Source organism: Sus scrofa, chromosome 7, assembly GCF_000003025.6.
Source record: "Sus scrofa isolate TJ Tabasco breed Duroc chromosome 7, Sscrofa11.1, whole genome shotgun sequence".
In the NCBI taxonomy this organism is placed as follows: Eukaryota; Metazoa; Chordata; class Mammalia; order Artiodactyla; family Suidae; genus Sus; species Sus scrofa.
The window spans coordinates 43358301-43384106 of record NC_010449.5 but is presented as its reverse complement, the minus strand read 5'-3'; the positions used below and the strand labels follow the sequence as shown (position 1 = coordinate 43384106).

General features: G+C 39.5%; 1 long non-coding RNA gene across 1 annotated transcript in view; it reads left to right on the top strand.

The window, feature by feature from the left end:
- The window catches only part of LOC102165477, a 197499-nt gene extending 187029 nt beyond the window's left edge, over window positions 1-10470 (top strand). The window contains exon 4 of the long non-coding RNA XR_304464.3: window positions 10422-10470. This is a non-coding gene — a long non-coding RNA (uncharacterized LOC102165477). The remainder of the gene's footprint in view (window positions 1-10421) is intronic.

Below are 25806 nucleotides of genomic sequence, written 5' to 3'. Positions count from 1 at the left end.
CCACTGAGCCACAGTGGGAATTCCCTGGATCTTATTTAAAGCACTGCACTTCACTTGCATGGTATGATAACAGTGGCCTAGAAGTGGGTCTATATTTGTGAATCTTACAGAATCATGGCATCCTCTGAAAACCTCATGGAAGTTACAGATCATCTTTATATAAAATATGTAAGCAACAACATGTATGGGCATTTTAGAGGTTTCATAATGCTTTGGGATCCAACCCAGTGGGTCTATAAACTCTATGTTAAGGATCCCTGTTCTATTACAGTCTAAAATAAGGTTTAGAGATGTGGTCATTGTGGAAAATGCAATTCTGTAAGATTATTTTTCAGATTAAGGCATGGAGTTCTACTATAAAGGAGACTTCAGTGCCCCTTTGGGAAGCAGGCTCTGATAAATGAATTGAGACCTCTGTAACTTAGGATCAATTACAGTTGATGGGGATAATTTGTATATGTGTTGGTCTGTGTGGTTGGGTATGTTGATAGATAATGCTACTAAATTGGTTCTATTTGATTCATGGACAAAGCAGACCGATAGAAACTCACAGGACAGCTATTTTGCAGAATGATGACTTAAGATTTTGCATTTAATTAATGAGTATTCACGACTCAAATAAGCTCTGGGAATTGACAAAAGGCAACTTGAAAGCTTCAGCTTGTAAATGAAAACACAAAAAAATGATGCAGTGAGATAATCTTCTTGTCCTTAATTCAAGCACATGAAAAAATGCTCAACATCACTGATTATTAGAGAAATGCAAGTCAAAACTACCACAAGATACCACCTCACACCAGTCAGAATGGCCATCATTAATAAGTCCAAAAATAACGAGTGCTGGAGAGGGTGTGGCGAGAGGGAACCCTCCTGCACTGTTGGTGGGAATGTAAGCTGGTCCAACCACTGTGGAGAACAGTATGGAGATACCTTAGAAAACTATACATAGAACTACCATATGACTCAGCAATCCCACTCTTGGGCATATATCTGGACAAAACTTTCCTTAAAAAAGACACATGCACCTACCTATTCTTTGCAGCACTATTCACAATAGCCAAGACATGGAAACAACCCAAATGTCCATTGACAGATGATTGGATTAGGAAGGTGTGATATATATACCCAATGGAATACAACTCAGCCATAAAAAAGAACAAAATAATGCCATTTGCAGCAACATGGATGAAACTAGAGACTCTCATCCTGAGTGAGGTAAGTCAGAAAGAGAAAGACAAATACCATATGATATCACTTACATCTGGAATCTGATATACGTCACAAATGAACCTTTCCACAGAAAAGAAAATCATGGACTTGGAGAATAGACCTGTGGTTGCCAAGGGGGAGTGGGAGGGAGAGGGAGTCGGATGGATTGGGAACTAGGGGTTAGTAGATGCAGACTATTGCCTTTGGAATGGATTAGCAATGAGATCCTGCTGTGTAGCACTGGGAACTATGCCTAGTTACTTATGACGGACCATGATAATGTGAGAAAAAAGAATGTTTACATGTATGTATAACTGGGTCACCATGCTGTACATTCGAAAATTGACAGAACAGATGCACTTGTTTACAAACAGACACATGAGCCAGACTCCTTAATGAAGAGTCTGGGGCCAGGGCCTCTGGCACCAGGGCACCCAGATGTCTTCATCCTAGGACTCTCCTCTGGGCCTCTGTGGAACTCCCAACATCCTATAAGATCTGGCTTCCTCTGGGAGAGAGTTATGACTGCAACTTCTCAGGCCTGATCATGCCATCTTCTGAGTCATTCCTGATGACATGGGTAAGTTACCAATTTCCCATGCTACTCAGTATTTCTTCCTGCAAATATTGTGTACCTAGAAGCCATGTAGCCAATAAACAACAAAGGTCCGTCCTATCATATAGCACAGAGAAATATATTCCATGTCCAATGATGAACTATAATGGGAAAGAATATTTAAAAAGAATATATATAACATATATAAAACTGAATCACTTTGCTCTTCAACAGAAATTAATACAACATTGTAAATCAACTATAAGTCAATTTAAAAAATAAAAATAGAAACCTTATCAGAAAATCTTTATAAAAGCCGGATTTGTATGAATGGATTCAACCTTAAAGGGCTAAAACAGCAGCTGTAAAATAAAAAATATTCTATAAATATGTCACCTGGATAATGATACTTTGGCCAAAGAAATGCCCCTGGATGCAGAGAGAAAATCAGTAGGAAATAATAACTCTTCTTGATAAAGAAGAAACTATACTAGCAAATGAATGAGTTGTTGAAGAAACTAGAAGTGCATTTGTCAATAATAAAATCAGGACTAGAAGACAAGAAAGTCTAGACTTCTGGAAAGAAAAAAAGCAGCAACCAATAATAAAATTCTATAATATAAAGCCATAGTACTTAACTTAAAAATTAATTGAGCAATATGCAGAGGAAAATGAAATGAAAATTTCAAACAACACAAAGTGGTTTAAAATTAGATTTCTATTGTTTTTAATTTGCTTTAGGACTTAATTTTCAAAGCCTTCAATTTATATACAGGAAATTTATATTTATTTATGTGGGTGTGTGTATATATATATATATATAAAGTCACAACCGTAATTATATGTATATAAAACATTACTTGTAATTAAGTAATCTCTATGACAGATTACTTTCTATATCTAAATTGTATTCAGTGTGAGAAAGAACAGGTAGCCCTTGATATTTGGAAATGGATCTGACATGTAGAACTAGGAATCTGTGGCTAGAATGAATTTTACAGTTCAAAATCCACACATGTTACTTTGCTTTACTAGGTGTTTGCCTATGGCCTCTTTGTATAAATTAGTTTAAATCAAGATGGTCTTCCTATCTCCAGAAATGACCTTTAAGAAGGCTTTTAGAACTGAATTTAAATGAAGCTAAAGGATAAAACATGAGGTCTACATGCAGTTTTTTTTAAAGTTCAGTCTTAGTTGATTATCTAAATCCTTCATTTTGTTGTTTCAAATTAATTTAAGCTTCCCGGCTCACTCATGAAGAACTGAAAATGACAACCCACCAAATGTGCTGGCCTTCCTTTCAATTTCCCATTTGTTGAGCTTAGTGATGATAGTTTCTTAGAGGTCACTGATATTCTTATTTAATGCTTTTACATTAAATGTCATTTTCCCTAATGGCGTGTGTGTGAAAAAGCAATGGCTGAATTTGCGTAAAATTCCAGGGACCCTTTGGAATAGGTCCCTGACTTACACACTAACCTGAGAGATCCAGAAACTTTTTGTCTAAGATAAGAGCAGAATGGTGACTCAGTTTCCACTGGGTGATCCGATTTTCCAAAGTAAATGCAATTAGGGGCTGAGAGTTAAAAGACATAATTCAAATAATTTTGTAAGTATTGGTAGCATTTAAGATATAAATATTTATATATTAAATGTTTATAATAATAAAAAATAATTTAAACATTTAATATATAAATTAAATTTTATTTAATATAGATTTAATATTAATATACAATATACAAATATTTATATATTATAATATAACTATTATTTAATATTTGATATACTTACATTAAATAATTTTAATATTTACTATATAAACATTAATGGAAACATTTAAAATTGATTAGAATTTTATCTCTAGGAGTTCCCGTCATGGCGCAGTGGTTAACGAATCCGACTAGGAACCATGAGGTTGCGGGTTCGATCCATGGCCTTGCTCAGTGGGTTGATGATCCGGCGTTGCCGTGAGCTGTGGTGTAGGTCGAAGATGTGGCTTGGATCCTGCATTGCTGTGGCTCTGGTGTAGGCTGGCAGCTACAGCTCCGATTAGACCCCTACCCTGGGAACCCCCATATGCCATGGGAGTGGCCCAAGAAATGGCAAAAAGACCAAAAAAAAAAGAAAAGAATTTTATCTCTAATACTAATTGGAGATAGAGTTTTATCTCTAATAATAATGATTTTATTGAGTTCAACTTAATAATTTAACTTTGAAACTTTTGCAACATACCTTTGTCCAACAATAGAGATACAGCAAGAATTAAGGGAACAAAATCTCTCCCGTACCCCTTTAATTTCTTTAAATTTAATCCTTTTAATTTATATGGATGTTTAAAGGTCAAAAGTAGGTTTGGAGGAGAAGGTATTACTTAGGCCTCATTTTTCAAAGAAGTATTCACTTTATTTATGTATATGTATGTATTTATTTATTCATATATTTTTTTAGGGCTGCACCTGCAGCAAATAGAAGTTCCCAGGCTAGGGGTCGAATCAGAACTGCAGCTGCTGGCCTACACCACAGCCTCAGCAATACCAGATCCAAGTCATGTCTGCAGCCTACACCCCAGCTCACAGCAACACTGGATCCTAACCCACCGAGCAAGGCCAGGGATCGACCTGCATCATCATGAATACTAGTTGGGTTCGTTACCACTGAGCCACAATGGGAACTCCAGAAGTTCTCATTTTCGTATTATTATTTATTGACCATCTGCTATGTGTCAACCAGTGTAAGGGAACATGTATCTATCTTTTACTAACAGCCATCCTTCAAGATAAATGTAATGCTTCCTGTTTTATAAATGACAGAACTCCAGTTTGGCTGATTAAATAACTTGCTGTCTTACTCCAAAGTCTGTGCCTTTTCCACTGACTCCAATGTGAGGAAGTTTTCATTCCATATTTGAGCATACCCTTTCGGGAACAGGCAGAAGATGTCTTCCCAAATGCCAGTTAAGTAGATCCATTTAACTTGTCAGCAGTTCACTTGGAATTATTGTTTCTCTTCTGGGTTCATTATGAAGCAATTACATCTCTGGCATGTGAAGGAGCTGTAGATGACTCTATTGACATAGAGGAATAGCTTTGCCAGAATCCTGTCTCTGAATTCTTGTGCGTCTAATATGGAGACCATATTTTACAGAATAAAAGTTCAGTGCTCATTCAGCGGCATTGAAATATTTTATGCTGTTGTAGTTGGCAAAGCATAATTAAAATGTACTTCTTTTCTGCAAAACAAGAAAAAAAGTAATTGAAAATGTTACATTTCACAGTGATTAAAGGTGGGGAAATAATCTGCGCTCAAATAAAATGCTCTAACTTCAAAGCATTTGAGTATGGTTTCAAGCCATTGCCTATTAACGCAGGCTTGATGAACCCCTGGCGAATCCCCAGGACCAGCCCCGATCAGGGTAAATCTTTTTCTTTTGTGTCTAAGTATGCAAGCTCCAGTTTGAAGAGGACGTTTTGCCTTAAACTCGGACTGAAGTTTTCTAGCAGTCTTTTTATTCAGGACACATACACAGATTGCTCATTGAATGGCAACGTTACGAGAATGCCATTCCTCTTGAAAAATTGCAGCCACCCTGAACAAAACAGTGAAGAAGAGTGAAGATGGGGAAAGCTCTGATGTCAGGGTGATCCACGGGAGGGCTAGCCTGGCAAAGCCTGGCATAGTATAAAATTTCTTGTCATCTGAATATGTATCAGGGAGAGGAAGAGACCAGGCACAAAGATAAAAGAGCAGGCTGGCAGGACACGAAAAAAATCCTATTTTAGGAAAAATGCTGCCAAAGAGCATTGCAGCATGCTCCCAAGGGTTTCAGCTCCAGACTGAGTGCTAAGTGGCATTTTTTAAAAAGGTCTAAAACAATTTCTATCTGCAAAATCACAACCCTAAGAGTCTATTTCTGAGGATAGAGAACTAACAGCCTTAATGAATAAAGAGGAAGAGGAAGAAGACGTATTAATGGACATGTCAAAGCTGTCAGGATCTCTCTTGGTGTCACTTGATATTGCCTTATTCTTTCTGAAATGATTTGTGGAGAAAATGGTTATAATTTTGAGTACATTACAGGTACACACACACACACACACACAAGAAGTCATGAAATGGGATATTCAGCAGTTTCATCTATGGTTTTTTCAGACGTGTCTTAAATTCTGAGCCATCGTTTCAGACACATGTTAGTAGTTTTAATGAATGAAGCTTGATACCACAACTGTTAGAGTTAAGTTGTGCCAGTTTGAACTGGGTTCCACCACCTGTTAGATGTTAGATTTTGAACAAGTCATGAATTCCTCTGGTCCTCATTTTCTTCCATAAGATGGGATGCTTATATTACCTATCTCACATATATATATATATATATATATATATATATCTGGTATAGAACAGTGAAAAACAAATTGAAAAAAATTTTTTGCTATAATAATTGTATTGTTATTATGAGAATATTATTATTTTTCCAACCTTTCATCTCTACTCCTTATCCCAAGAAATTCAAAGTACCATCAAAAAAGAAAAAGCCTTTGAGGTCATGAAGTGTGGGCTTACATCCTGTCTTCATCAACTGCCAGTTTATTATTTTTTTGTCTTTTTAGGGCCGTACCCACAGCATGTGGAGGTTCCCAGGCTAGGGGTTGAATCAGAGCTACAGCTGCCAGCCTACGCCACAACCACAGCAACGCAGGATCCGAGCCTCGTCTGTGACCTACACCACAGCTCACAGCAACACCGGATCCTTAACCCATTGAGCGATGCCAGGGATCGAACCTGCCTTCTCATGGATGCTAGTCAGATTCGTTTCCACTGAGCCACAGTGGGAACGCCCTTGCCAGTTTAAAGGCTGTAAGCTAGTGACTTCATTTATCTAAGTGACATTTCTCTCACCTGGACAGTAGGCCAATGAATCACTGAAGTCACAAGTCCATCTGACAATGACCTGAGGTACCCGAGGTAAGGCACATTGCACAATAGTACATTTAATAAATAAACCCAGCTTTCTGGCTATTCTTAACACACCTAAATAGACAGCCTCTTTGGAGTCTTTTTTTTTTTTTTTTACAGGCTAGATCCTCCGGAGAAAGTGGAATTTGTAGAATGTTATAGCACTGATGTCCTTACGTATTTTTTCTTTGCAACCATATGTACTTTTTCTTATTAATTGACTTTATTTTGTTTTGAACAGCTGTAGTTCACAGCAAAATCGAGGACAAAATACAGATACAGACCCTTTGCCCCCATGTGTGCTTAGTTGCCACTCTTGTCATCTCCCCACCAGAGTGGTACATTTTCCATTGTCTCCATAAAGTTGCCTTTTCCAGAATGTCATATATTAGCCTGTATACAGCCCTTTCAGATTGGCCTCTTTCACTTAGTTGTAATGCATTTAAGATTATTTTCATGTCTTTTTCTGGCTTGATAGCTCATTTCTTTTTAGAGTGAATTAACAGTATCTTCTCTAGATATCCCATAGTTCTCTTCATTCACCTACCAAAGGACGTCATGGTTACTTCCAAGTTTTGGCAACTGTGCATAAAATTGCAATAACCATCCATGTGCTGACAGAAGTGTTCAGCTCCTGTGGGTAAATACCAAAGATCATGATTGCTGGATCAAATGTCGAGAGTATGTCTAGTTTTATAAGAAACTTCCAAAGGGTCTTCCCAAGTGCATACGATTTTACACTCCCACCAGCAATGAATGAGAGTTTCTGATACTCCGCATCTTCACCAGCACCGGGGGGTGTCAGTGTTCTAGGTTTTGGCAGCTCTAACAGGTGTATTGCGGAACATCATTGATGTTTTAATTTGCATCTCCCTGATGGCATACGATGTGGAACTTTTTTTCATGCGCTTTTTGCCTTTTGTATATCTTCTTTGGGAAGATGCATGTTCAGGTCTTTGGCCCATTTTTTATTTGAGTTGTTTTCTCTTTTTCTGCTGTTTTTTTGGTTTTTGTGGGTTTTTTTTTTTTTAACCTCACCCATGGCATGCAGAAGTTCCCAGGCTGGAGACTGGACCTACGCCACAGGAGTAACCAGAGCTACAGCAGGGACAATGCTGGATCCTTAAGCCACTGAGCCAACTGGGTTGTTTTCTTATTGTTGACGTCTAAGATTTTTTAAAGTATATTTTAGACAACATAGCCTTATCACATGAATCTTTTATATATATATATATTTAATTTATTTATTTAAATCACATGAATCTTTTGCAAATATTTTTTCCCAGTCTGTGGTTTGGCTTCTTATTCCCATGATATTGTCTTTTGTGTTTTACATCTAAGCTTAGGCTTGTAATACATTCTGAGTTAGTTTTTCTGAAAGATGTAAGGTCTGTGTCTACATTGAGCTTTTCTGAAAGATGTAAGGTCTGTGTCTACATTGTTTTTCTATTTATGATTGAAGCATAGTTTATTTACAATATTGTGTTAATTTTAGGTGTACAGCAAACTGATTCAGATATACATATATACGTAGCATATATATTCTTTCTTTTTCGGTTCTTTTCTGTTGTGGTTTATTACAAGGTATTAAATATAGTTCCCTGTGCTGTACAGCAAATCCTTGTTGTTTATTTATTTCTATGTATTATAGTGTACATCACAAACTTCCAGTTATCCCTACTGCCCTTCCCTTTGGTAAACATAGTTTGTTTTCTAGGTCTCTGAGTCTGTTTCTATTTTATAAATAAGTTGGCTTGTACTATTTTTTAGATTTAATACATAAGTGATATCAGGAGTTCCCGTTGTAGCTCAATGGTTAATGAATCTGACTAGGAACCATTAGGTTGAGGGTTCGATACCTGGCCTTGCTCAGTAGGTTAAGGACCTGGCATTGCTGTGAGCTGTGGTGTAGGTCATAGATGTGGCTCAGATCCCACGTTGCTGTGGCTCTGGCGTAGGCCAGAGGCTACAGCTCTGATTGGACCCCTAGCCTGGGAACCTCCATATGCTTCGGGTTCGGCCCTAGAAGAGACAAAAAGACAAAAAAAAAAAGACAAAAAAAAAAAAAAAGTGATCTCATATAATGTTTGTCTTTCCCCGACAGGCTTATTTCACTTAGTATGGTAATCTCTAGTACCATTCATGTTAGTGCAAGTGGCATTATTTCATCCTAATGGCTTTGCTATATCCAGTTGTGTGTGCGTATGTATGTGTGTATAATATATATATATACGCACACATATATACACACACACACATATATATAAATACCACATCTTCAAAAGTGTAGACGTCCTATAGAAATTATTCTGTTGCAGCCAAAGAATAACCAAAAACAGCTTCTCTCTTAGGATAAAAGTAAGCATTGAGACAGGGAGGGCCAACTTAGCTCATCTACGAGGTTTGTCTTTGAAAGTTGAGATGGTACATTGACAAATACAATGAAAAAGAATGAGAAGAAAGACTTCCTTCAGACAGGGCAGGTGCCTGTCTGAGAGCCCTGAGAGGATGCGGTGATCACTGCTCTTTCGTTATCATAGTGATGGTGATGATGATGGTGATGATGATGCTTTTATTGCTGCTTTTTGCTTTTTAAGCATTTTGTTTTTGTTTTTTGTTTTTTTGTTCTTTTGCTCTGCACAGGATGACCATCAGGTGGCTATTGAAATTATGGCTATTTTCATATAGAAAATAATTGGGGTTTTGTTTGTTTTGTCTTTTTGTCTTTTGAGAGCCACACTCATGGCATATGGAGGTTCCCAGGCTAGGGGTCTAATCAGAGCCACAGCCACAGCCATGCCAGATCTGAACTGCGTCTGTGACCTGCACCACAGCTCATGGCAACGCTGGATCCTTAACCCACTGAGTGAGGGTTTCTAGTCGGATTCATTTCTGCTGCGCCATGATGGGAACTCCTAGAAAATAATTTGACATTGAGCCACCAGGCTCCCCCGTGGATATTTTAAAAAGAAGAGGGATAGTTAGAAAAATACGATGGGCTGATTATTTTGACATAATGTGGACATCGAAGCATTCAGAGTATAGTTTCTAACATTAATAATTTGTTGCAATACTATATATATATATATTCTAGAGACTTTTAGAGATTTCACCAAACAATTCTAAAATTATGCTTTGGTTCAGACTATTTTTAAACATTTAAGTGAAAGGGAAGTGAATAAAAAATGAAAACTCCTTTGGTACATGAATTTATTCTCATATTTTAAACTGGGTTCTCCCTGACCAGGATATGCTCTCCTTGAGGGCTTGTGTAATAAAATGTCTTGCCAGCGCTTAGATAATGTCATTCAAAGAGAAGATGCCCCATATACGGTTGTTAAGGCTGAACTTGAGTGAACCCTCCGTGACTCTGGGGGCCGTTTAACCACAAAGCGACAGCTCCAGAGCTGGTAGCTTCAACTTCTTTCCCTGCCTCTTGTCGAAGTCTTCTTTCTGCCATTTGAAATAAGGGTAAAGGAACCCCAAGAATTAAAACCTATCCCAGAGAATTTGCATTTGAATAAAGATCAAAGCATCTAGCTAAACATATCAATTTTTGATTGTGAAAATTGGAGCATCAGCAAGATTAAAATAGGAAGAAAAAAAGAAAACTTTTCAGTGCCTGGCAGTCATCCTATACCATGGAGAATATGGTTTCAAGTTATAAACATTTTGGAGTTATTTAATGATTTTTTTTTTTTAACAGAAATGGCCCATTGCTTTCATTATACTGTACTAGCCCGTGGGATTCAGCTTTTCATTATACTGTACTAGCCCGTGGGATTCAGCTCCCTACAAAATGCCAGCAATGATTTGGAAGATGTGCAAGAAATGTACCTTAAAAATAGCAAAGTAAGTAAAGCTAGTATTTTTTTTTCAAAATAACTAGTTTCAGTTGTGTGATTCCCATGGGGCAATAATTTGGAGGCTTTTGAACTTGATAAGGCTAATTTGAACCATTTCCGTTGGACAGAATATTAGGGACTCTAAGATGGCCTGAAGGGACATTCTTGTATAAGATGCAATTTTCAGGTTATAATTTAAGTTTAACCATGTCTATGAGGTTTCCCAGGTGAGAGCACTCTGAACACTTTAAAATGAATTCTTTAGGGTTTTTTTTTTTTTTTTTTTTAAGCTTGGAAAGTTGGGGGAAATTTAGATATGTGTGTGCGTGGGTGTGTGCCTGTGTCTACAGAATGTCTCGTATCTCATAGAGAAAATTATTTTCTGTTTAGAAATGGCTAGAAAAACACATTAAAATGGCAGATGGAAGAATGCAGTTTAGTGCATTGACACATTTAAATTCAAAGCTTCCTCTTTTAGCCTGTATTCACTAGAGGGTACTAAGACGCCCGTGCTTTTATTTCTTTTGAGACAGAAACTCAAATTATAAATATGTTCCTATGAAACTAAAAGTGTCAAAGAAAGGTAACTTCTACCAAAAAAAAAAAAAAAAAAAAAAAAAAAAAAGGAGAAACCTGGAGAAATCCTGGGGTTCTAAGAAGTAACCTCCACTTAAGGTTCCTTTTATTCTTTCTATTAACCTACCTCCCTCATGTGAGGGCTACCTGTTCATATGTGCATGAGTCATGTCAGATGCCTGAATGCTCTACTGTTAGAGAGTAATTTCAGGAGTTCCTGTTGTGGTTCAGTGGTTAACGAACCTAACTAGGAACCATGAGGTTGTGGGTTCGATCCCTGGCCTCGCTCAGTGGGTTAAGGATCCGGCATTGCCGTGAGCTGTGGTGAAGGTCACAGACGTGGCTCGGATCTGTCATTGCTGTGGCTGTGGTGTAGGCCAGCAGCTGTAGCTTCCATTGGGCCCCTAGCCTGGGAACCCCCATATGCTGTGGGTGTGGCCCTAAAAAGCAATACTAATAATAATAATAATAATTTCAGATAGTTGCGTTTGATGAGTATCAAAGCTTGATTACAAACTTACTATGTAATAAACTAACCCAACAATTTCCTTCTCGTTGGGGACATTTTCTGGGACAAAAGGTTGGCAAGAGGAACACGGTCAGAGTATTTACTGAAAGAAAGGAGGTTGATTAAAGGTTTCTGGACTCTTGACTGACAGCCCAAAGGAGGCATGGGATAATTAGCTTCCTTGAATACATTTCAATCTTAGCAAAATATGTCAGATAACTTCTTAAGACTCCTGTGTGCCAAAAATAGATTTTTAGTTACATGAAGCAAAAAGTTTCTGTCCCAGATTGAGTTTAAGACATTATTATTTTTCTTAGAACTATTCTTTACAGATTTTCTGTCACATAAATATTTTGGAAGCAGAGAGTTACTTTTATTGCCTTGGATTTCACGAGTAGACAAAGTATAAGGCAAAGGAGAACAGTAATATTTTAACTTTAAAATGATCATATAATTAACACCACTGCATTGCTCTATATGAAAGTTGTTATGAGAGTAAATCCTAAGAGTTATCATCACAAGGAAAATTTTTTTTTCTAGTTCTTTAATTTTGTATCTATATGAGATGTTGAATATCCACTAAACATACTGTGATAATCATTCCATTATGTATGTAAGTCAAATCCTGGGAATTCCCACTGTGGCTCAGTGGTAATGAACCCGACTGATATCCATCAGGCCTGGGGTTCAATCTCTGGCCTCACTCAGCACTGCCATGAGCTATGGTGTAGGTCACAGATGAGGCTCAGATCCCGGGTTGCTGTGGCTGTGGTATAGGCTAGTGGCTACAGCTCCAATTCCACCCCTAGCCTAGGAACTTCCATATCCCGCAGGTGCGGTCCTGAAAAGCAAAAAAAAAAAAAAAAAAAAAAAAAAATCCTTATGCTGTACACCTAAAAGTCATATAGTGCTATTTATTAATTGTAGCTCAATAAAACCAGAAGGAAAAAAATGGTTAAAATACATTTAAGAAGCAAGGAGCAAAGAAAACATCCTCACCGGATCTCCTTTCTTGCCTCCATGGCTTTTCGTACAAATTCAATGTTTGTTAATTTGACTAAATAATTTCAGTCAAATTTATTTGTGCTCTCAAATGATTTCTCATTTAGAAATCATGCATTGTATTGTCAGCAGTAGGTGAAACCGAGGCCCCAAGGAAAAGGAGGCCTATTTGTCGCATTCACCTAATGGGCTCTTGTTGTTTTGCAGTTTTTTTGTTCATAAATCTAGTTTCCTTTCTTAGCTAAAACCCAAGCTGCACACATTTTCCCATGACACTGCATCCTAGCAAGATAGAATTTTTAGGTGCAAATGAGGGCAGGTTGGGACGCTCAGTCCTCGCCAGGGAAATTGACAAGACCTAGGTCCCCTCCTCCTGCCCTGCCCGTGTCCCTGACTTCCATCCTGAGCGGACATCAGCATTCTGCACAAGGGTTCTGGGTGCAGTTTATCTCTTTTAAAAATTGTATTTTCTCGAAGTACAGTTGATTGACAATGTTGTGTAAATTTCTGCTGCACCGCAAAATGATCCAGGTATATGTAGATATCTTGCAGGAAGGGGGACCCCTTCCAAGGCCTGAGAACAGGCTCATGTCTAACTCTCAGAAATGAACTGATGGGACATAGGTGCTGACAAAGCAAGAGACTTTACTGGGAAGAGGCACCCGGGCAGAGAGCAGTAGGGTAAAGGAACCCAGGAGAACTGCTCTGCCACGTGGCTCGCAGTCTCCGATTTTTATGGGAATGGGGTTCCTCTCGGGGTTGTCTTTGGTCAGTTGTCTTGCTCAGTACTTGTACTTGTACTTGGTCTGGCTCAGAGTCCTTTTTGGTGGCATGTGCATTTCTTAGTCTAGTTGGATTCCAGCGCCAAGGATCCTGGGAGGTTGGTCATCTCCTCCCTCCTATTGGGCCCTCCCAGATCCTCCTGGTTAGTCTTCAGGGCAGCACTGGTTCTTATCAGGGCCTCCTGCTGTGAGATGACTCAAGCAAGCTGTTATCCTGCCTGCCAGAGTGGGCAGTTTCAGTCAATGGGTCCCTAAGAGGCATTCTTTTTCAAATTCTTTCCATCATTGTTTATCACAGGATATTGAATATAGGCCCCTGCTGCTGATAGCTTTACTGCCCCATTGTGGCTTTACTCAAGAAATGTTATCATAACTGTTACTGTCTTTTTTTTTTTTTTTTTTTTTTGTCTTTTGTCCTTTCAGGGCCTCACCCTCGGCATTTGGAGGTTTCCAGGCTAGGCATTGAATCAGAGCTGCAGCTTTGGGCCTACACCAGAGCCACAGCAAGGTGGGATCTGAGCCACGTCTGCGACCTACACCACAGCTCACAGCAATGCTGGATCCTTAACCCACTGAGCGAGGCCAGGGATCGAACCCGAAACCTCATGATTCCTAGTCAGATTCGTTTCCCCTGCGCCACGACAGGAACTCCTGTCTTTTTTCATTAAATTAAAAGTTCCTTGACCGATCCACATCACAGCCACTTCTCTTTGGGTCACCTGTGCTTTCTTTTGTTATTCTCAACTCTCATGCCTTCAACACAGCAAGGGGGTTCTGGGTTGCATGCTAGAGGTGAAAGCTGCCTCCACCCCAGATCTTTGCCACATTCTTTCCAGGCCAGAGAGCACTTCTGTTTGTATCCAAAGTCTCTTAAGTTTGCACAACCTGCCCCTACCCAACCACATACACATACATATCCCATCTCTTAATTTTCCCCTGAATCCCTGGAATAAGAAAACACTTCTTTTCTCCCCCTTTCATAAAACAGATATATCTGTGCACAGATATGGATGGATACAAACAGATCTTTTGTGTACATATAACATGGAGAAAGCTTCGTTACACCAGCACCATCGGTGCCCTAGTTCAACCAGACTTAAAATTTACTGTTCAACATTTATGTCTGCAAAATGTCACAAATAATCTTTTTTATTTTTATTTTTTTTTATGTTTTGGGAAAGAGCATGTAGTGAATGAATAGTATAAAAATTCCAAGGTCTTTTATGCCCTATGGCATCTCTATACCCATACACATTTCCTGAGCTCCAAGTAAGGGAGAATTCTTGGGACAGGCAGCAAGGAACCATGAGCTCCAAAGAGTCTTCTGGAAGATTCCAAAGTGTTTAAAGAGCCTTTGGGAACAATCTCCCCAAATCCCACCTTCTATAGTTTTAGGTCACTGCAAGCAAACTAAAGAATTCACACTTGGAGTTCCCGTCGTGGCGCAGTGGTTAACGAATCCAACTAGGAACCATGAGGTTGTGGGTTCGGTCCCTGCCCTTGCTCAGTGGGTTAAGGATCTGGCGTTGCCGTGAGCTGTGGTGTAGGTTGCAGACGCGGCTCGGATCCCGCGTTGCTGTGGCTCTGGCGTAGGCCGGTGGCTGCAGCTCCGATTCGACCCCTAGCCTGGGAACCTCCATATGCCGCCGGAGCGGCCCAAGAAATAGCAACAACAACAAAAAAGACAAAAAAAAAAAAGATAATTCACACTGGCTGACTCTGAAGTATTGGAAGAAATCTGCTGTATGGCAAAAGAATGAACTGAGCCTTAGCAGCAGAAATACATTTATTTTTTTTTTCAAGGTCAAAATCTTTATTTTTTATATAGCATTTTTTATTACTCAAATACATTTATAGTTGTACAATGATCATCACAACTAAATATTATAGCATTTCCAACCCAAACCCCCAGTGCATCCCCTCACCCCCCAACCTGTTTTGTTGGGAAACCGTAAGTTTTTCAAAGTCAGTATCTGTTCTGCAAAGTTCATTGTGTCCTCTTAAAAAAAAAAAAAAAAAATTGAAATGCAGTAGATGGGTTGCCTGGTGGACTTAGGCAAAATAAAAGGAAACATTCAATGTAATTTTGTCCAACAAATAAAATGAGAAAATGCATATATATCTAAGTGTCAAGGTTTTATCCTCCTCCTCCCTCCTCCCCCTCCCCTCTCCTCCACTCCTTCCTTCTCCTTCTCCTCCTCCCTCCTCTGCTCCTTTCCCTCCTCCTCCCCTCCCTCTGCTTTTCCTCCTCCTCCCACCCCTCCCCTTCCTCTCCTCCCCCTCATCCCCTGTGCGTTTTTAAGGAAAAGTGGGTCCTGATGAATGGAGTGTCCTTGTTTTGGTGGCTACTGAATAGGTGTGAGTCTGCAAGTTTGCTGAATTATTCTGCATAATAAAGGTAGGAGACCAGTGCAGTTTGGGGAAGCAAGAGAATGAAGCAGCAGCCTGAAATATGGTGCAGCGGGAGGAGGCTGCCTGGGGTGAGAGTGAAAAAGACTAATGGTATTGACCATCTTCTGGGGACCAGAGGATTTTGGAGCTAGACATGCCTGGTTTGAGAAGTTTGCTGCAGGGTGGGTAATGTAATCATCTTACAAAGTTACTGTAATCTTTTCAATGAAATGTGCATAGCTCCCTGAGATTTTCATTTGAGTGGATTATTTCTGGGTAGCATGAATCTACTCTGAGTTCTCTGCTAAAATAGCTCAAAGTGAGAAAAGGAGTGCCCTCTTACAGATATTTTTATGTAGGAAATGAATTGATAGACATTTACATTGCATCTTTTATTTTTGTTGCAATACACATTTGAACAGATTTTTTTGACCACATCTTTTGCTTCTAACTAAGTCAAATATATATGCTAGAAACCACTTAACATTCACTTCTAAGTACTCTGGTTCTTGTGCTAACTTGTCCATGCATTATTCATAAAACACCAGCATTTGCCAAAATAAATTATTTAAGATGGAACCAATTTTAACAAATTGGGAGCAGAACTTGTTACACTAAGGAATAATTATCAGGTAATGCTATTTTACCAAAAATAACTATCAGGAAGTAATATTTCCTCCAGGGAAGAGAGATAGGATATATCTAGGAAAAGGGCCAATTAAATTAAAATTATGAATGAAGACATGTGTGCCTGAGTATAGAATTTACAGTGTAATTGTGTAATATGCATTTTATGGTCTAAATATTGTCATTATTATTTTATAGGGTTTTTTTTTTTTTTTTTTTTTTTTTTTTTTGTCTTTTGTCTTTTCTCTTACTAGGGCTGCACCCAGGACATAGGGAGGTTCCCAGGCTAGGGGTCAAATCAGAGCTATAGCTTCTGGTCTATACCACAACCTCAGCAACGTGGGATCCGAGCCATGTCTGTGACCTACACCACAGCTCATGGCAACGTTGGATCCTTAACCCACTGAGCAAGGCTGGTTTCTGGTCGGATTCGTTTCTGCTGTGCCACGATGGGAACTCCTATTATTTTATAGTTGAAGAGATTGAGGTTCAAAGAGCGTGAGTATATTTGCCCAAGGTCACACAGCTCATCAGCCTCTGCCAAACTTTATAGGACTCTGGACAAATTGGAAGAAGTTACTCTTTCACGATACCTGCTGGCTGAATGTTGGCTGAATTTCAGCTCCCACCCTCCTTCCAGACCTGGCATCTTTGCCCACGACGAACACTGCTCAACTTTCCTTGGCTGCCATAGGCTTTTGAGAACCCCGCTATGTTTGCCCTTCATCAAAGAGAAGGTGAAATCTATTTATAACTAATCATTTTGGGCACAAGCACAGAAGCCAATTTTTGTGATGGTGATCTGATCTCTAAACAAGAATCAGTGTTTCCTAAATAATGATGATAATTTTGTGGAGTGAAAACTAATTTAATAAGCAACCAGTGTCTCCCTAAGAAGGGAAAGAAGGGAGAATCACTGGATGAAACACTGATGTGTGTGAACTTGGAGAATTATATCATCAGTTGGTTAGAGAAATATTTTTTCAAACAGCTTCTGGGCAAATGTGATTTGCCCCACAGTCAAAATCTTCCCTCCCTATAGGAGTCAAGTTACATAAACAAGGGTTAATACTCAATTTCATTATCATCTGAACTGTTATAAAAATGGAAAGATTGAGTTCTTTTGGTTGATTTCTCCTTTTTGACATAAGTAGAAATTTAATTTCACAAAAGTGTGGTTTTTGTGTAAGCATTTCCTTTTCTACCATAATCCAGCCCAGATGGGAATAAAAGCATTGAACAGAAATGAATTTTCCTTAAAACGGAAACTTTCCATTTTAAAACTGCAAGTTGGGAATTCCCGTCATGCCTCAGTGGAAAGGAATCTGACTAGTATCCATGAGGAGGTAGGTTCCATCCCTGGCTTTGCTCAGTGGGTTAATGATCCAGCATTGTGTGGTGCGGTGTAGGTCTCAGACACGGCTCAGATCCCGAGTTGCTGTGGCTGTGGTGTAGGCTGGCAGCTGTAGCTCTGATTTGACCCCTAGCCTGGGAACCTCCATATGCTGTGGGTGTGGCCCTAAAAAGACCAAAAAACAAACAAACAAACACAAAAAAACCCCCAAAAACCTGAAAGTTAAAATCTTTCAAAAATAAGATGCACTTTAACTGATTTTGTAAGAGGCTATTATGAAAGTAAGGTGTTATAAAGAAAATATAGGGAATATAGGTTGTTATCTCAAAAAGAACTTATTTTGGTTTGGTTTGGTTTGGTTTTTGGTGGTCAGATGTTGATTTTGTTTGCCTTAAAATTGTTTTCTTTCTTTGAACTTCCATTTCCTCCTCCTTGAAATGGCCTCGTATGACCATTTCACATTGTTTCACATTACACATTGCACATTATTTCTTTGATATCTGCTTCTGTGTAGATATCACAGAGTTCCCGTCATGGCTCAGCAATAACAAACCCAGCTGGCATCCATGAGGACTCAGGTTCAATCCCTGGCCTCTCCCATTGGGTTGTGGATCTGGCATTGCAGTGAGCTGTGGTGTAGGTCGCAGACACGGCTCGGATCCCACCTTGCTGTGACTGTGGCGTAGGCCGGCAGCTGTGGCTCTGATTGGACCCCTAGCCTGGAAACTTCCATATGCCACAGGTGTGGCTCTAAAAAGCAAAAAAATAAAAAATTAATAAGTAAACAAAAGTAGTGTTTAATCAGCCCTACACATTCTCTAAGACTCAAACTGCCACGAAGCGACTGTTGGATCAAGGGAAACCCCAAAGAGACTGATCTCTTGACCAAGGGGGATGAGAGGGTATCAATTACAGGGGAAAGAAACAAAAGCTCCAAGTGCCAGCTTCAGGCAGGGATTGGGATGAGCAGGAGGAGCAGGCCATTTGAAAGTGGTGTGGGTCTTCTGGATGTTGAGGCTGGGGGACCCATGCCTCCTGCATCGCTCAGCTTGTGTGGATGGTTGGGCATGTGTGTTGCGCATGTGCTCGCACACACAATGAAATAATAATAGTATTTACCTTACAAGTTTGTGGTGAGTGTTGCTGAAACTTGGCCTCTGTCCACCAGTGCCGAACAGAAACATGGAGACAGAGTTTTGGGTGAAGGAGAAAAAGACAGCTTTTATTGCTTTGCCAGGCAAGGGAGGCCACAGCAGGCTACTGCCTTAAAGACTGTGCCCTCCTTGGGAAAGAATTGGGGGAGTTTTATAGTAAAAAGGAGCAAAACAAGATTCTGGGTAAGAATCAGGGTTAAGGGCAAATACGCATTCTTCTGTCTTGGGGGGAATCTTTAGTCATGGAGGTTGGGGGTGGAAAATAGGGCAGAAACATCATGGAAAAGAAAGGGGTCATGGTCAGGAAATAGAATGCTTAGAACTGAAATTTCAGTAGTGGTACAATTCCGGGACATGACAAGGCCAAAACAGTGACAACGACTGGGTGACCAATAGAAAAGGAAGAAAAGACATTTATTTGATGGTAAGGAAGTCAAAGCCAAGCTGCAGGATGTATCATCCAAAATTTACCCCACTCACAAATTCCAAAGGCTAAAAGAAAATAAACAGGGTACTTGAATCTCTAGAAACTGAACCCTTTATCTCTCTAAACTCCATCCCCATCTTCCCTCAGTTGTGGTTAATATCTGCATCCTGCCTCACCATAGCCTTCCCACTATGTTTTTGTTTCCAAAAGAAATGATATGAAAGCAAATTATGGTCCTATTATCAGATATTAATGCCTACTAGAAAGTGTTCTCCCCTAGTTTATAAAAGAAAGTCTATATTTAAGAGAAGATTAAACCCAGGCTGGATTTGCTGAGTTTTATTTTTTTTATTTTTTTATTTTTGTCTCTTCTAGGTCCACTCCCTCGGCATGTGGAGGATCCCAGGCTAGGGGTCGAATCGGAGCTGTAGCTGCCGGCGTACGCCAGAGCCACAGCAATGTGGGATCCGAGCCATGTCTGCGACCTACACCACAGCTCGCAGCAACACCGGATCCTTAACCCACTGAGCAAGGCCAGGGATCGAACCTGCAACCTTTCATGGTTCCTAGTCAGGTTCGTTAACCACTGTGCCACGATGGGAACTCCTTTGTTCTTTTTCTTTTCTTTTTTTGAGTTTTATTCTAATTAGAAGAAAAAGAATGATAGTTTCTTATCCCAGTTGAACTCTCAAAGGCAGGGAATCAGGTAGGACATTATACTAAGTGTTTACAGGTAATTGCAAGAGAGCGTAAAGAAACTAGAGTTGGACTTAGAGAAACTGGAGAAGAATGCTAAAAGGAAAAGGATGACAAAGGCAAATTCCATCAACTTTTAGTTTTTTCCATCTTATTTTGCTGAGAAGTCTCTGAAATATAAAAGTACTCCCAGAGCTCCCCTTGTGGCACAGCAGAAACAAATCTGAATAGTATCCAAGGATGCAGGTTCGATCCCTGACCTTGCTCAGTGGGTCGGCCATCTGGCGTTGCTGTGAACTGTGGTGTAAGTTGCAGATGTGGCTCGGATCCTGTGTCTCTGTGGCTGTGGCTCCAATTTGACCCCTAGCCTGGGAACTTCCATATGCCTCTGCTGAGGCCCTAAAAAGCAAAACATAAAAAACAAATAGATAAATAAATAAAGTACTCCCCAAAAATGGGTTTTGAAAAGTAGCTAATCTCTCAATATCGACAATTTCTTTTTTCTGAAGTGGTTAAAATATGTTTTAAAAAACCCAGTGAATTTTATTTTTTATTGTATCACATGTGAATATTCTTTTCTTTAATAAATTTGTGCAGCCTGGGAGGCTCTGATGAGGTGGTTGCAAGTATAGTCCTTTCTTTGGAGACCTTGGTGAGTTTCCATTTTGGATAAAAACACGGTCTTCTTTCTGTTTTGCATGAGGTTTGACAAAATAGTGTGTGGTACAAATATACAGTCATTGTGTGTTTACCATGAGGACATGCTTATTGGCTGCTGGCCTTCGGCTTCCTTAGCTGGAATCAGAGTTGTCCAAAGCTACACGGTGACAAGGTGGGATACTTGTATTTGGAACATATTTTCTCATTTGTGGACTGGATGCTCTCGTGGGTTTTCTTGTATTTTAGGTTTCCTTTTTATGGTCCCTGGAAAACCCCACACCCAAGACTATTTCTGACAAAGCACATTAACAGAAAGACAATTGGCATGGATGGGCTACTCTTACATTCTGAGGTATAATGTCTGCTGTTGGGAGCTCCCACTGTGGCTCAGCAGTTAACAAGCCCGACTAGCATCCACGAGGACACAGGTTCCATCCCTGGCCTCGCTTGATCTGGCCCGATCCTTAACCCCCTGAGTGAGGCCAGGAATCCAACCTGCGTCCTCATGGATACTAGCCAGGTTTGTTTCCACTGAGCCACAATGGGAACTCCTAAATTACATATTTTTATCTCTCCCAAAAGATCTCCCCTGCTTGTTTGCAGTCAATCCAATGCAATATCTACCCCGGGTAACATCTCATCTCTCTGAAATTATAGATCGATTTGTCCTGTCCTAGAATTTCTTATAAGTGGAATCGTACACTAAATATTTTTGTGTGTGCTTGGCTTCATTTGTTCAACAAGCTTTTCGGATTCACCCATCTTGCTGAATGTACCCATAGTTTGCTCCCTTTATATCTAAGTAGGCTTGACTTTATGGATATACCACAATTTCTAGTTTTTGGTAATGCTGAATACATCTTCAGTGAATATTCAGGTACACATTCTTGTGTAGACGGAGTGTTATTTCCCTTGGCTAAAAGCCAGGAGTAAAATTCGTGGATCAGATGGTAGTGTGTGTGAAATCTCATAAGTGACGGTTGAACAATTTGACAGTGGTTGCACCATTGTGTGCTCCTACCAGCAATCTATGCTGTATTCAGTTGCTCTGTATTTTGCCGATAGTTGCTTTTCTTTTTCTAGTCATAACAGTATGTACCTAGTGGGATCTCATTATGGTTTTTAGTTACCTTCTCTTGAGAACTACGAATGTTGAGCATCTTTTTTTATGTGCTTATTGACCAATGATATATCTTTTTCTTGAACTGTCTATTCAAGTATTCTGCCTATGACAGCACATACTGAAAAGTCCCTTGTTGATTGCCAGTGCTCTGTCAAACACCTCTTACTGAATACTTGACCCGTATTTATGCAAATGCCCTCCAGGTAAAGGAGAAGGTGCTTAACATCACTAATTGTCAGGGACATGCAAATCAGAATAACAATGCGATATCACACCTACTGCCTATTAGGATGGCAGTCTTCAAAATGGAAAAAGTAAATACTCACGTGGATATGGAGAAAAGGAAATACGTGTGTGCTGTTTGTGGGAATTTAATTTAGTGCACTTACTGTAGAAAACAGTATGGAGGTTTCTCAAAAGGTTAAACTAGAACTACCATAAATCCAGCATCCCCTTTTTTATATACTCCATGGAAAAGACCAAGATCCTTATGTTTCAAATTTCCTCTTTTAAAGAGCATTACTTCTGGAGTTCCTGTCATGACTCAGCGGAAATGAATCTGACTAGCATCCATGAGGACACAGGTTCGGTCCCTGGCCTCGCTCAGTGGGTTAAGGATCCGGTGTTGCCATGGGCTGTGGTGTAGGTCGCAGCTTTGGCTCGGATCTGGCGTTGCTGTGGCTGTGGAGTAGGCCAGCTGCTACAGCTCCAGCTGGACCCCTAGCCTGGGAACTTCCATATGCCAGAGGTGCAGCTCTAAAAAGAAAAATAAATAAATACAGAGAGTTACTTCTGGCTATGCGGAAAATGAGGGACTATGTGGGTACTTGCCAGAGAGGAGGGTGGTGGGAGGGATGAAAGAAATAGGCGAGGGAGCTTAAGAGGTGCACACTTCTACTTACAGAATAAATGAGTCAGCGTGGGAACATGGTCAGTGACAATGCAATATCTTTCTATGGTGACAGATGGTAATTAGACTTATTGTGGTGATCCTTTTGTAATGTATAGAAATAAGGAATCACTATGTGTGTACCAGGAACTAACATAGTGTTGTTGCAGGTCAATTACTCTTCAAAAACAAATGAACAAACTTGTAGAAAAAGAGAACAGATACACAATTACTGGAGGTACTGGGTGGTGGGAGGTGGAATTGGAGGAAGGTAGTCAAACGGTACACACTTCCAGTTATAAAATAAAATAAGGACTAGGGATGTAATATATGACATGATTAATATAATTTATATGACATCATTAATATAATTAACACTGGCTGTATGTTATATATGAAGGTTATTAAGAGAGTTAATAGAGTGACTCCTAAGAGATCTCATCACAAGGAAAAAAATTTGTTTCTCTTTTATTTTTTTACTTATATGAGATGAAGGGTGTTCAGTTAACTTGTGGTAATCATTTCATGATAGATGTAAATCAAATCATTATACCAAACGCTTAGACCTTATGCAGTGCTGTGGGTTGCTTATACCCCAATAAAACTGGAAAGAAAAGAAAGATCATAACAAACTGATATTAGATACCTAAAAATATTTTGTACAATATTTGAAGTGCGAAAGCTGACCATTTTCATTTTCTTGGGTGGTGTGTTTTGGGCACATTTTGAATGACTGCTACTACCGGTGTGTCTGTCATTTTCAAATGTAACAAGCTCGTATAAATTATTTTTAGTTGTAATAAATTTTGTCTTACATAGAACAGAGTTGAGAGCATCCTGCTTGCCAAATCACTGTAGCAACTTCTAGGCTGGCATTGTTGAAATATGGCTTTTAGGAGTTCCCTGGTGGCACAGCGGGGTAAGGATCCAGCATCGTCAGTGAAGCAGCTCAGGTCACTGCTGTGGCACAGCTTCAGTCCCTGGCCCAGGAAGTTCCATGTGCAGTAGGCACAGACCCCCGCCAAAAAAAAATAAGAAGAAAGAAATATGTTTTTTAGGAATCCAGGAATCTTTTCAGTGCTTAGTGCAGTATATGAAGTCTTTTCCCCACTAACTTATGAATGTAATGGGAATATGGATAATACTTAATTTTTCATGTTCACTGCATAGGTCTATACACTTATTACAACAATGCCCCACCGATATTTTAATGTCATTTTGGAAAACTTCAGAGAAGTGTCAGCATAAATGTAAATATTTATAGTCATGGAAGATTGGGGGGGTTGGATGTATGTTTAGGAGTAGTTGAAATTGATTGAACCCAAGACTGGTGAATTAATTATGTATGTATGCTGAAAAATCACAAAATAAACAACAAAACAAATCTATATGAGATTAAATTTTTTCCTTTTATTTTTTTTCTTCTTTTTGGCTTCTTAGGACCATACTGGTGGCATATGGAAGTTCTCAGGCTAGGGGTCGAATCAGAGCTGCAGCAGCCACAGCAAGCCTCCTCGGGATCCAAGCCTCCTCTGTGACCTATACTGCAGCTCACAGCGATGCCGGATCCTGCATCCTCATGGATACTAGTTGGTTTCTTTAACCGCTGAACCACGAAGGGGAACTCTGATTAAAGATTTTATTTGACACCTTAACTTGAATCCAAATGGAATGGTTCCAGGGCAAACTTGATCAAAATAGCATAAAGTGGCTGCTAATAATGACACTACCATGAAATACAATATTTGATTAAACATGTAAGTTGCGATGTGCTTGTAACGTCTCATGATTTTGTAGCTACACCTTATGACCTGATAAACATATGTGTCACTCATAGTATTTACCTTGAATTTTCTTGTATAGATTATTACAGATAGTTTTAGTATAGAAACCACATATTTAATAATAATTCAGAATAATTTTTATGATAAATTAAAGAGTTCCCAGTTTTTCTCCATGCATTACCTCATTTGAGTCCTCTAGGGTTCTTCTTATAAAATGCATGTTATAATATCATACTAACTTCTATTCTATCTCTAATCATAGCCTACTATGGAATAAACCTCTAATTTATCACATCATATGAATTTACTGAACAACTTCTTTACCTATGTCTCTGTTTTTATTTCCCTTACCACATTCTTATTTTTATACCCTTATTCTTACCATAAGTTTCCACTGCTATCCACTGTTAGAAAACACCTGAAGCTGAAAAGGGGCACAGTTAGGGTCCAGGGAATAAAGGTTGAGGTTGGCTTACCCCAGGCTGAGCATAAAATTTTTTCAGAAGGAAGCAGAAGAACTGACATAGAAGTACAGTATCTCCAAAAATAGGGAAAAGTAGGAAAAAGAATAGCAAAAACATAGCATATTGTGTGTTTATAAAAGTTTGGTTGCAAATCAAAATGATAGGAAGCGGAATTCCCATCATGGCTCAGCAGAAATGAATCTGACTAGCATCCATGAGGATGCAGGTTCGATCCCTGGCCTTGCTCAGTGGGTTAAGGATCCGTCATTGCTGTGAGTTGTGGTGTAGGTCGCAGACATGGCTCAGGTCTGGTGTTGCTGTAGCTGAGGCATAGGCCAGCAGCTGCAGCTCTGATGTGACCCCTAGCCTGGAAACCTCCATATGCCACAGGTGTGCCCCCCACCCCACCCCAGGAACACTATTTTCTTACCTAACTCCTTACCAATACCTTTGCTGCAATGATAAAATTGTGGAGGGTAGTTGGGGGGATGGCAATGAAAAAAATAGGTGAGGAAGCTTAAGAGGTACACACACTTAAATGTTCAATGTATAAATGCTTTGTTCTCTGCATTGGAAATGGCAGTTTTGTCCACCCAAGGTCTTACGGTTGTATGTGACCCCCTGTGGTCCCTTTGGATAAGCCTTAGAAATGCAGTGTGAGAGGAATTTTTATGAAGTTTAAAATAAATTGAACACTTGACTCTCAGGGACTACAGCAGGAAAGCTAACTCTAATATAAATGTGCTCCAGCTGTAAAACCAATTGGTGACTTTCTTTTAATAATAAAATCTTTCTGGAGTTCCTGTTGT